Source organism: Anser anser (assembly GCF_964211835.1).
Source record: "Anser anser genome assembly, chromosome: 1".
NCBI lineage: Eukaryota > Metazoa > Chordata > Aves > Anseriformes > Anatidae > Anser > Anser anser.
Window position 1 is genome coordinate 109444059 of NC_139720.1, and position 12705 is coordinate 109456763.

The following is a 12705-nucleotide window of genomic DNA, read 5'->3' on the forward strand; positions in this document are numbered from 1 at the left end:
AGACCTAACTAGCATATGCAATTTATTCTTTTTGTTTTGTTTTGTTTTGTTTTGTTTTTTCCTGTGTAGCATCATCCTGTCATTAGTTGCATTGATTAGAAGCCTAAACTAATGTATTCAAAGTCAAAACATCATCTCTACTCATTGCAGTGAGACTTGACTGCATTATTTGGAATAAATAGTAAAGTAAAAAACATTAGTTGGACCCAAATATTGCATTGTGTTAATTATAATCAGTTTAATGATGTATTTCTAATTCTAGTTTTGTTAATAATGAACACTATTAACTCATGTTTATGTCTTAGTTGACTGCTTACTCATAAACAGTGATCTGTATAAATCTATTTGGTGCACCAAGTTGAGAGTTTCTGTGAATGAATGTTAATGTCTGCTTCATGTTTGAAGGGATCTGAAGCTTTCATTTTCCTAATTATACTGTATGACTTCTTTGAAGACTTGCAGTATTAGTTCTATTCTCTGGCTCCATGATCTAAGCTTCATTTCTCTGTAAATTATCCTTAAACACTGAAACTGTTTGACAATTCTGTCCTCCAAAATGCAGAAATAGCATTTCTAAATGGCTGATGGCCCTTGTGTCAACACCTCTGTCTTACTTCAGCTTCTCAGTCATGCTGCTGATCTCAAATACACTCCCTGCCAAAGAATAAAGAATTTCTGCTGAAATAACTAGCAGAATTTAGTTCCATGGCAGTTGTTCACGTGTTTTCTCAGCAGTAATGTTAACATCGGTAAGGATGTGGAGTACATTTGACTTGATTTGTTGTTAGTTCTTTGACATGGCAGCTGTTTTGCCTTGTTGCAAGACTTCAGGTTCCCTTTGCTAAAACTGGTTTGCTTTCAGACCCAGAGAAGGCAATTGTTACAACAATCATCCTCTTTACATTTTTTTTCAGCTGCTGAGTAACAAAACATCTGTTGTGACATATTCGGAAGAGTAACCTACAGCAGCAAAGCCTGTGCTGTATTTATTGCTGAAGGCTGTGTTGTGCCAGTTGTTCCCAAATAAAATACCCTTGCTGCTCCTCCTGTTGTGAGAGCTTTTCTAGCACACATGCCTTACTAACTTTCTAGGATGATGGTATTGTGTAGCCACTGAGCCATACGCTAGCTAGGACATCATTAACCAAGAAGATAGAGGTTTTTTTTCTGAATACACATTCTGATCTATTATGACATCTGCCTCAGGATCTCAAACAGGTAACATTTTCATATTCACTTAATCAACCAGTCACTGCAAAGAACAGGTTTTCAGGCTCAGGAGAGAGGTGCTTTTTTTCCATGTTATGTTGTATATTTGTATAAAAATATTTTTTCTGTTAACTTCTGAGCTCTGAATAAAATGCAGGTATAGATCAGGCCGGTTATAATAAGATATTTTCCATCCTGCTCTCCAGCATCCTGGACTCTTATTAATCCAGACCCCTCGACATTAAAGAAATTGAGTCTCTTAGTCTGACCCTTGCTCCCTGTCTGCTTTTCTCCTGAAAGAAAGAGTATGTGTACATACACAAGTCTGAACCTGATGTGCAAACCAGAAACAGCAAGTGTGCATGTCCATTCTGAGAACAGGAAAGTGCTCCTGGGTCCTTCAATTTGCACATATCCATGATGTGCCAAATAGAGTCTGATCACATGAGGGCAAAATTGTCAGCATGGGTGAATTTGTATAGCTCTACTGTCTCCAAAGTCATTTATTATTTTTACCCTCCAAAAGAACAAGACTTAACTACCTTTAGTTTATATATATGTGATTACTTCTTTTAACATAAGGATGGCTACTTCTTGAGAGTTTGATTGTATTTATTACTCAGGTTAACAACAGAAATAAAATCGCAACCTAGCATTTTTCATCATTTTATGTCATTCCTGTTTTCCCTTAACAAAGAGGGCTGTGCCAATACCTCACTTGCCTGTTTCTAGAAAGGTCTTTTGAGATCCATCAAGGTTCTGTTATATTTTTAATCACTGAGGAATTCTAGAATATTTCTTGGGGGTGGGTAAGTGACAAAAATGCTTCTTCTTGCTCACAATCTTTCCTGTATTCATAAATAACTAGCTATGACTTTATTTTGAAGTAACAATGTTAAACTATTCCCAGTACCCGATGGAATAACTCTTAAGGGATTTTAGAGACAAAGACACATTGCTGCTATTCCATTATTTCTAGGAAGACAGAGCAAGGTCTTTCCTGACATATGGGGCCCCAATTCACAATGGGATACTGTTCTGATTCATCAGTTTTCCTTTTTTGCATCTTTGTCACAGCGACCTCAGCTGAGAGAGTTACCAAGATTTGAACAGTGATTGCAGGAAGGAACTTTCTCTTGTGTAGGTGGCTGAGTGACCACATCATCAGCAAGGCTAAAGTGAGTCTGACATCTGTTGCCAGATTCCACACCAAAAGGGAGATTGTTTTTGTCTTAACTAAATATTTAATCTCACCTCTTTTACAGACTCTAAACTGCATATAAACTGCCCTTGTTTATGAAAGATCAGTCTAAAGAGTTCTGCCATCCAAGAGAAATAACTCCTGGTGTTGTAGGATTCTTCTAGTTACCTCATCTTTCACCAGGTCCAAGTAGCTAAAGACACAGAAAGAAGTGAGACATCATATAAGTCACAACTATTCATGTTAACTTGCATCTGTAAATTCAGTTGATTATGCCCCACCTACCTCTACAGTTCAGATCTGTTAGAGTGCTGAATATCAAGGAAGCCAAGAAAAGGCTGAAGTTGCCCTGGCAGAGGTCATAAAGGTCTGCAAGGCACAGGCACCACACAGAGAGATGACTTTTTGAAGTATTTTGGTTGAATTACATTTCCATTTTAGCAAGATGAAGAAGGAATCACTTGCAGTAAAATGTATATTTATTTCAGCTCAGTGAGGGGGACTTTTGGCATCAGAAGGGAATCAATAGAAGCTACTTTTTATCAGTGTTTCCTTTAGTACTAAGAGACTTACTGCTTTTCTGCCTATGCGAAGCTATTTCTGCCTTCTGGATAGTGCTTTCAATCTCATAGTTCTTGTTTGTCAATATCTTCCTTCATTGCCCTGTGTGTGGAAAGGACTGGAGAAAGAATGACATTCCACCTAGAAGAGTGCAGAATGAAATTATTTGCTAAGTGTATCAACAGGTGTATCTCCAACATTTTTCACTGAGACTTCTGCAACAGCTGCATCTCAGCCATGAAAGAGTGGGAAAGACAGAAGGCAAACGTTATGTTGTACCCAGGGTGTGCTGACTTCACATGTGCAGAGATCCTCAAATGGTGCCTGTAAACAAATCCAGAAAAAAGAGGCTTGCCTCGAACCTGTATATGAATTCTGTTCCATTAGAACTGTTGATAGAAACTATTTGAAGTATAAGTAAAATATTTGTAATATGTGAATAGCTATTTCAATTTTAAGCACCACTATATATCACAACCTTCTCTCTACAAACAAAACCAAAAACTAGAAATGCATGGTACAGACATGCAAGGCAGTCGATGTAATAACAGCTTTTGTCCAAAAGCAAAACAAGCTGGATAAATGTGAGTGTCTATGAAGAACCAGGCCAGGGCTACTGAGCTCAGGACTTGTAAGACTGTTCTGACATAGCTTTAATAGTGCAGGCCTTCAACTAGTACATCTTCCCAGTACTGTAAGGAGTCACCTTCTGGTGTTCAGACATTTAAACAATACAAGTAATAAGTTTGTAGGGTCTCTTCAGAGCAGATATATATTTCTTTGAAGCCTCTCAGTGAGTTGATTTTTTTGCTTCATGAAGGAAAATATATGACTGCAATAGGGTAATCAGGTACACTTTTTACTATAGCAAACTAACTCTCATATCTTTAGAAATCCCATCTTATTGCAATACAGAGGATTTTTGCCTTGAATGCTCAGACCTGTCTCCCATCCTGTTTTCTTTTATTTTCCTGTACAAGCATGTATGTAGCAATAATAGTTTCTTTTACTTATCTGTGTAGTCGCTGTGTGTTCTGGAGAATGGAAAAGACTACCATTTCACAGAGGCTAGAAGACCGCAGGGATTGAACTTGTCTTCATATACATCAGAAAAACCTTTTCATTGTAATGGGTCACATAAAATGAATCAGAGGCAGAAAAAAAGTTAACTTCTGTTAAATGATCAAACAGTATTCAGCCTGCATGTATATATAAGTCATTGAATCTGTCTGCAGCCTTTGTTCAGTAAGAGGTATCATGTCATGGAAAAATTAGCCTATTTGGGGAACTCAGCCTACTGCTGATCATGAACTTTTCATGCTCTATACAACATTTATTTTAGGATCATTCTATTGCTGTGAAATCTCTTTCAAAATTAAACTTGGTAAGAGTGCTACTTGCCCTCTGTCACTTTAGTAGGAGAAAATGGAGGTGTGCAGTGTCTATAGTTGAAATCCTCAAACATCAAGCCATTAATTCCTTTTTTTATTTTTTTTTTTTTGCTTTATTTTGTGTGTTTGCTTCATAATCATCATAGCAAAAGATTTAGGGATTTTGATTTCTCAGTTAAAAAATAATAATTTTCATAAGAAAATGAGAATATTTTCCAGCAAGGGAAACCTTTGATTTATTAATTTAAAAACAGACTTATTAATGTTTCTTAAGATCACAAGTATGACTTAGAATCTGAATTAAAATCATAAAGATCTTTCAGATTAACTGAAAAGCACTCCAGTGTGTAAAACGTTGCTTATTAAAATGTCATTTGTTAATGAAATGAGTTAAACTTCTAAACTAAAAAGAAACCAGTTTTCGAGGCAAAAAAAAAAAAAAAGAGAAAGAAAAAGGTCCATTACAAGAAAATTCTTCAGCTCATATAATACTGAAAAACTGTTATAGCTTTTCAAATTATTGTCTTAATATTGAATAATTGATTTTTCATTTTAAGAAACTTAAGAATGGGTTTATCTTGTTAAATTCACTTAATTTAAGAACACTTGCTTATGTAATTGAGAATGTCATGAATTTTTCAGCTAGCTTTAGTGCACAATAGACCTTAAGGGTTCTCCCAGTACTGCAGTCTTTTAGGTCACTATATGCAAACTGGTGTTGAAAACTATAGATTAAGTAACTTTCCAGCTATCTTTGTTGTGCAGTGACAGGCATGAACTGAGTGCCTCTGTTATGCCTGACACCTGCCATGCTGGGGTCATACAATTATATTTTGGCAGACCTTTGACAAAATAGCAGAACTTTCCATCCTTTTCCTCCATTGCCACATAAAAGACAAACATGAAAAGTTGTATGTGTGCACATATTGTCTCATATATAGATACATATTTATGTGATAAATACAGTTATGCTTTTGGATGATCTCTTTGCTAAACTTTTCCCTAAAGCTGAAATCAGAGCCTCTATAACAGGTTTTGTTATTGTGGGATTGCATATAGGCATAAAAGTTGGTTTGTGAAAATCCAAGTCCAAGTTACTGGACAGATGTACAATGAAAACATTTTTCCTCAGCCTTTAAATACAAAATTAGTAAATCACCCTACAATGGGCAGGCCATCAAAAGAAGATCCAAACTACAGAAAGTGGTCTAGAAACCCAAAAAGCTTCAGGAAGATATTCTTCAAGTCTCCCTTCAGTTTGAATAAGTAAACCAAGCAGTATCTAAATTGCCTTTTCCAAAGAGCTGTGCTAGAAGTCATTTATGCATATAATCTTGAGAGCTTCTCTGAGTCTCATTTAAGGTACGTTAATATAACCACTTCGGAACTTGACATTAATATAAAGTAAAAGTACTTCAAAATCTTTCATTGGAAAGACTTGCTCAAAACCTTTTTCTCATTTCTTTTCTTTTTCTTAAATTGGATATATTACCACAGTGAGCCAGAATAACTCTAGAAGTATATATTACAGGATCTGTGAAATACAGAACACTGCATCATCTTACATAATTAAAACCACACGGAGTTGAGGATGTATAGCAGAGAATCTGGAGATGTGTTTTTAAAAGAAAATCGGTTACAGTATTATATCATATCATCTTATTTGATAACATTTATCATTTCCCACAAAAGTGTCAGGTAAGCATTTTACAAGGTTCTACATGTAGCAAGAAGAACTTCTTTGCATTTTCACTTCACATATAATGTGCTATACCACAATATTGAGTAAATAGTGGTAACTGAACAGTTCACATAAAAGAAAAGGTTAGCTAGATACACAACAATCTTTTCACTTCAGTAAAGGAAAGGTCTATCATTGGCCTCAAGAGGAATTTTGGAAAACAGCTGTCTACAACTGCAGATGAAAAGAAACAGCTTCACTCCCATAATTAGACTCAGGAAGTGACAAAGAAACATGTGAGACCTTTGTCTGTACATTTAAATCAAGAGAGAGAAGCAAATGTAATAAATAAATAAATAAATATTTTTTCTTAGAAGACAAGGATTTGAAAGCTAAGGGCAATAATTAACACAAACAAACAAAAAAAAAACTCTCTTTTCAAATGTCCCTGCTAAAATTTGGTAGTAAAACTTAATTGAAACCAGAATTTCTTTACATAGTATGTACTTTTCACTGTGGACATTATTCATCAGATGCAAGGAGAAGTAATGACTACAGAGTCAAATCCCACCCCTGGTGTCCCAGCTTCTCAGGATGATTTGCAGGATATCACGTGTCCCATGTACAACTCCAGTCCCAATGCAAAGATCAAAGCAACTTGAATTTTATAGGGAAGTGCAGTATAATCGTATGGTGATTACAACAGTAGAAAATCAACACTTAACAGTGTTACGGATAATCAGAGTCAGACTACATATTGTCTTTACACCAACTTTCCTCAAAAGTCTTCTCCATATCAACTACATCTTTGTCTACTCTAGATTTCCAAATAATATTTTACATAATATGTAAATAATATATAATATTTTATAATATATAATACATATTTAATATTATTATATTTAATGTATAATACTTTTTTATAATATAATACATGATATTTTTATGTTTTACATAATATGAACTTCAAGTAAGCATACCTGGGCTCACAAAAAGTATGTGAAGTTATTGCTACAAAGACACAAGTCTGCAGGGAATGTACAGATAGGCATACCATATTGAATCTGGTCATTAGTTGATCTGAAAAAGCTCCCTGTTTCCAGTGTTAGGGATTACTATGTTCCTCTATGGAACTGCAAAGAAATGCAACCAAAGAAAGACAAGGAATCTTCTCCCTGCACTTCAAAGCATTATTCTAACCTTGACAAGTAGAGCGTGAAGGCTGATGTACTGAGATAAGTATTTTCAGGTCCTCCAAAGAACTTTTTTTTTTTTTTGCGTTTATTATTGCTCTTTCTGATTATCCTTGCTGAGTGTTTTATCTCCACAAGAAAAGGAAAAGTAGCAGAGAAGTTGGGGATGCCCCATCCCTGGAGAAGTTCAAGACCAGGTTGGATGGGTCCTTGGCCAACCTGGTCTAGTAGGTGGCATCCATAATGCTACAAAAGACAATGTTCACCATCAAGAATGCACACAGTTATTTTAACAGTCCTGAGGACAGTGTTGTAGAATCATACCCTCAGATGAAGGCTGTTCCTTTGGAAAGAACATTGGAAGACTGAGGGAGCATTCAGATGTTTGCTTTAAAATAAAGAAAAGAATTTGAGTGATCCTTTCCTCCCTGGAATGCGTGTATTATCCAAGTTTAGGTACACAGAACTGTAAATCATTTTCATTTCATGTGCAAAATATAAGCTTAATAGGCTGAGGTAAAATGTATTTGTTTGTTGTTTGTAACTGCCAGAAAGATGCAATACCGCAAAATTGCGTTAAAAAATAAATAAATAAATAAATAAATAAATAAATAAATAATCTTGGTTCCCTCACTCTCTTGCCCTACAAAGAATCCATCAGATTTATGGAAAAAAAAAAAAAAAAGACAGATCTGTTGCTGTTTGAACCCAGACCACCCTGCAGTGCAATGGGGATATCATATTTCCCCTTAATCAGGAAGAAAGTTTTATACAGTCTCACTGCAGGGTACTAAAACTCATCAAGAAGATCAGATGATTTCATATTTCTGTTAAATTTTATGGTTCTTTTTCATGGTTTAAAAATAAAGAAAGAAAGTGTCAGCTAGTGACGGTAACTTGTACGATATCATCAGGAAGAAAAGCTAGATCAAGGCGTTCAAAATCATTTGAAAGCACAAAAAACTTTGGTGCAGAGGGTGAGGAGGGAAGGAATGTTTTTCTTATGATAGCAAAAGAGTAATGTATTACTTTCAGACTGAGACAGCCTTTTATGTTTGTTCTATGCACAGAAATATTTACCCAGAACTGTATACTGTACATCAGTCAAAAAAGTATTTCTTCTAACTTTGCTGCAAAGAACTGTTCACAATTAATGAGCTTGAAAGTATTCAAGTAACAATTATCTGAATGTGTATTTTCCCGTTTTTAAGCACAGTAAAAATATTTAGTATATATGGTCTTCTGTGAGGAGATTAGACAAATTGGAGGTATCATAAACAACATTTTGAAGAAAAAAAAAAAAAGTGTGCCCATAAGAGCCCTGAGTGTTATTGATATTCTGTCATATTCCAGCTCTTTTACTGTAAAATGAAAATACTTTACAGATACTGTGTTAAAACTGCAGTAAACCAAGATTTAAATAATAAAAGAAATATTAGTTACTGTTTTTGTAGTGTTGTTCTTCTCTTAGAAATATATCCACAACTTGGGGCGAGATCTTCAGGGTTAGAATAAAATTACCATTTCTTAATGTAAAGAATTTAAGACATTCTAGAGGTTTTAATTTTGCATTAATCTTTAGTGCATGACTACTGTGGAATCCTCTAGGTGGTTCAGAAAATGTATACAGAACTGTTATATTTTAGAGGCAACATTGTTTCTTCTCTTCCACATCCTCTGGGGAATAAAGAAATATAGAAGGCTTTTGATTCCTTGCAGGTTTAGTTATTTGCAAGGCATAATATAAGACAGAAGTAAAGTAGAGAAGTCTCTTTGGAGACACTCTTTTTCTTCCTATTTGCACTGGTGGGTAATAAAGAAATGGCAATGAGAAGCATGCAAAAAGTTATTTTCCATGTATTGCATCAGATACCAGAAATGAGCGAGTATGGAAGGATAAGTCATCTGCTGCTAGAAGTAATATTTTTTCCTGCAGCAAATAGACACTAAATAAATGTACTGTGACCTTCATTGTTTTTTATATTGGTTTGTTTCTGGGCAGTACAGTATGCCTAAATGTGATGCCCCTAACTTGTGAGATTTTCTGAAATCTCTCTCTCACTATGTCCAAATGTGTTTCTGAACAGCCAAAGAAAATTTACTGAGTTTGGGTGGGGAGAAGTTGGAAGGGAGGAGGAAACACATTAATTCTGTTTTTCTTTAAACCAAACAAAGAACATGAGAAGGTAGAATATCCTCTTAACTCACTTAAATGCCATAGGATTAGAACAGACCCTATAAGAGACAATTGATTTATTTCCCATGTTCTCCCTCTCTCCTCTTCGCATCCATGCTTTAGTGAATGCACTTCTCAAGGTCCTACTGAAAATTCAGGGAAAATGTATAAAATTTTGAAATACAATTTTAATTTCAAGCAGCTATAATTTTTTTGTTTGTTTGTTCTTCTAATTCTAGGCTCAAGATTTTGCATTGAATTCTGTGTTACATACCCCTTCATCTACAAGGTAGAATTAACCATCTTGAACATATATTTATTTCTGAAGTGACTTTTCAAATAAGTGAGCTTTAAACTGTGAGGCATGGTCAGAGAAACATTGTTTCTTCTTAAACTTGTAGGTTTTGTTGGACATTATTGGGCTTAGCTACTATTCCAGCTTAAGTGATTCAGGCAAAGCATGAGTACCTCCATAGAGCACTGCTTTCTGCTTCCCAGATTTGGTGTGAAGTCAATATTTTCCCCTCTCCTTTCTAGTAGTATATTGACAAAAACAAGACATTAGTCATGCAGTGAACTGTATTTTTTTTTAAATGCTGAACCAGGAGTCAACAGCTGAAGAAAAGTTTTGAGTTTTTACAAGCTGTATGTAATCAACGGTTAGTCATTCTACTCAGTCTGTTTTTTATGGGTCTGCCTGAATGACCAAGCTATCTAAATTACCAGAGATCATTCACTTATATTCCTAACACAAGACAAAATTGCTACCATACTGAAGAAAACAGGGAGTTTCAAAGGACTGTGATATCATCTCAGATAGTTCTTGGCCTTCAAGCCTTTAAAAATAATATTAATACTTCAGTATCAGTCTCCTTACCTACAGTAAAATCATTGTTGAAGATGCATAAAAATAATCAGTCTCTATCAATAGTCAGTAGCAGAAAGATAAAGGATAAATTTAGGAAGTATTGTAGAACTATTTGTTAACAATGTGAAGAAAAGTATAGCTATGTCATTCTTTTAAAAAATCTTGCTGAATTTTTCAATGCAGATCAATACCGTAATGAATTGTAATGGTTTTCATAAAATTGTTATGGCACTACTTCACTACTGTCCATCACTTACAGAGTACCCATACTAATGCCTGTCTGGATTACTTGTCATCTTATGTTCTAGTGCTAAAAAACATTTGCTGTACAGAGAATGGACATTTTTCTTTATTATGCCAGCTACTACCAGAACAGACTTCAAAACTATACACTTTATCTTGCGAGTGACACACACTATTTTGTGTATGAGAGCAGTGTCCAAATGCCCTGAGATCAGAGGTGAATCCTGTTCAGCATCATAGAATCACAATGGGAGCTATAAAAAGCTTACAAAATGTATAAACAGGAGGGAGATAGAACAAAATTAAAGGAAATAGACATGCAGGGAGATGAAGAGACTGGTCCATTGCTGCACATCATCTAAACAGCAATGAAATGCTGTAAATCAATTTTCTTTAAATTGCTAGCCACCAAATCAGCGCTTCTCATTAATTGCTTTGTGAAATGCTCTTAGTCTACAAGACTTTGGCAGGAAATCTATGAAATAATACCAGAAAGAATATACCGGTAATTGCGTATGCATTCCAAATAAGAATAACAATGGGAAAGCAGAGTTTTTAAAAAGAGAGCATTCCAAGTTTAATCTAATTTTATCACTGTGATTTTATCAGCTGTGATGAGACACAGCTTCTCCCAGGAAACATGGTCTCCATTCTCTCTCAAAGAGTTTCACCTGAACTGCTTGTGTAGCATCAACACCAAGATAAGAAATAATAATAATAGTAATTAATAATAATAATAATAATAATAAAACACATAAAGGTAGCCCTCATCCCTGCTGCTCAGTGTCATCCCATTTACTAGATTGCACTAACTATGAAAAACCAAAAAAATATAACTTTTATCAGATTCATAAACAAAGCCACACATACTAAGACAAAGCAACACTTGGTCCTTGGATTTATTTATATTTTTTTTTACTAAAACACTCATGTGGTACTTGAGCTGGAGAAGAGGGAAGAAATGCTGCCCTAGATTCTTTCCAAATCACTTTTAAACAGAGTGGAAAGAACCTGTGTTTTACATTGCATAAAATAAATTTGCACATTCTAATAATAATGTACCATTCTAAACAGCATTGCTTTGTTTTAGGTAGTTTGACATTAACCATCGTATGATATGCTACTGCCTGGAATACTTGCACAAGCTGCAGGTGTTGTGTTTCCACTCAACATTGAATGTCCTCATAGGGTCTCTCATTTTGACCCTGAGATGATCTATGCATGCAAGACCTGTGGTGGAGACAAACCTGGAAGAAACAGTTCTGTTTTGTCTGGGGTTGTAGTCACCTCTTGTGTGTCTCTCTGCTTTCTACTAGCTGCAGTTTGAAGTTAATAGTCTGGGCTGTGCTTCCATCCAGATCTGAAGCCAAATTGCCCAAGTCAGACATAAACACCTGGCAAATTTTCACCTGCACTCCCATAACTGATTTTACAGGCTCTGTTTGTGCCAATACCTGGTACAGCTTTCCTGTGATGAATTGAAATGTTAGCCACGTGGTGTGTACATGTACCTTGAGAAGAGTTTGGGATTTGTTTGGAAGTAGTTAAGGTCTGAGCCCAATGTTACAGGGAACATATAGATAACATTATGGTAAATTAAGGAAGGTGCCATTTGGGAACTATGTGATTATATTAGCTTTATGACAGACTTCCTTAATTGTCTACATCTCTTGTGATAATATGTGTTTTAAATTCTGCAGAGCCACCGGTGTGTCACTGTTGTATCATCCCATCCCAGATACGGAGGGGGATTCACCTTTAAAAGGAGAATGCAAGCCCATGGCATGTGATCTGTACCATCTCTGAGGTACCAGAGTACTTTTGACAAACATCTTTCAATCTCATACCAAACAGAAATTAAACATTACTGAATATACTTTCTGAATTTTCCATTTCATTAAGATTGCTGCCTCCCTTAATTTCTCTGCATAAATAATGGAGACTATTTTTTTTTTTTCATATCAGAATTTCCTGTTGGGTATCAGAGATATGAAACAGTCTTTCAGGTTACAGAAATATATTTTTTAAAAATGCATAGGTGCATTCTTCTTGAGTAGTTTCTTCTCACAGACCTCAAAAAAAAAAAAAAAAAAGAGAGAGAGAAATCTGTTCTCACAAGACTTTTAAAATATGCTGTTAGTGTCTAGCCCGACAGATATTTTAGAATATCTGCAACTTCTCC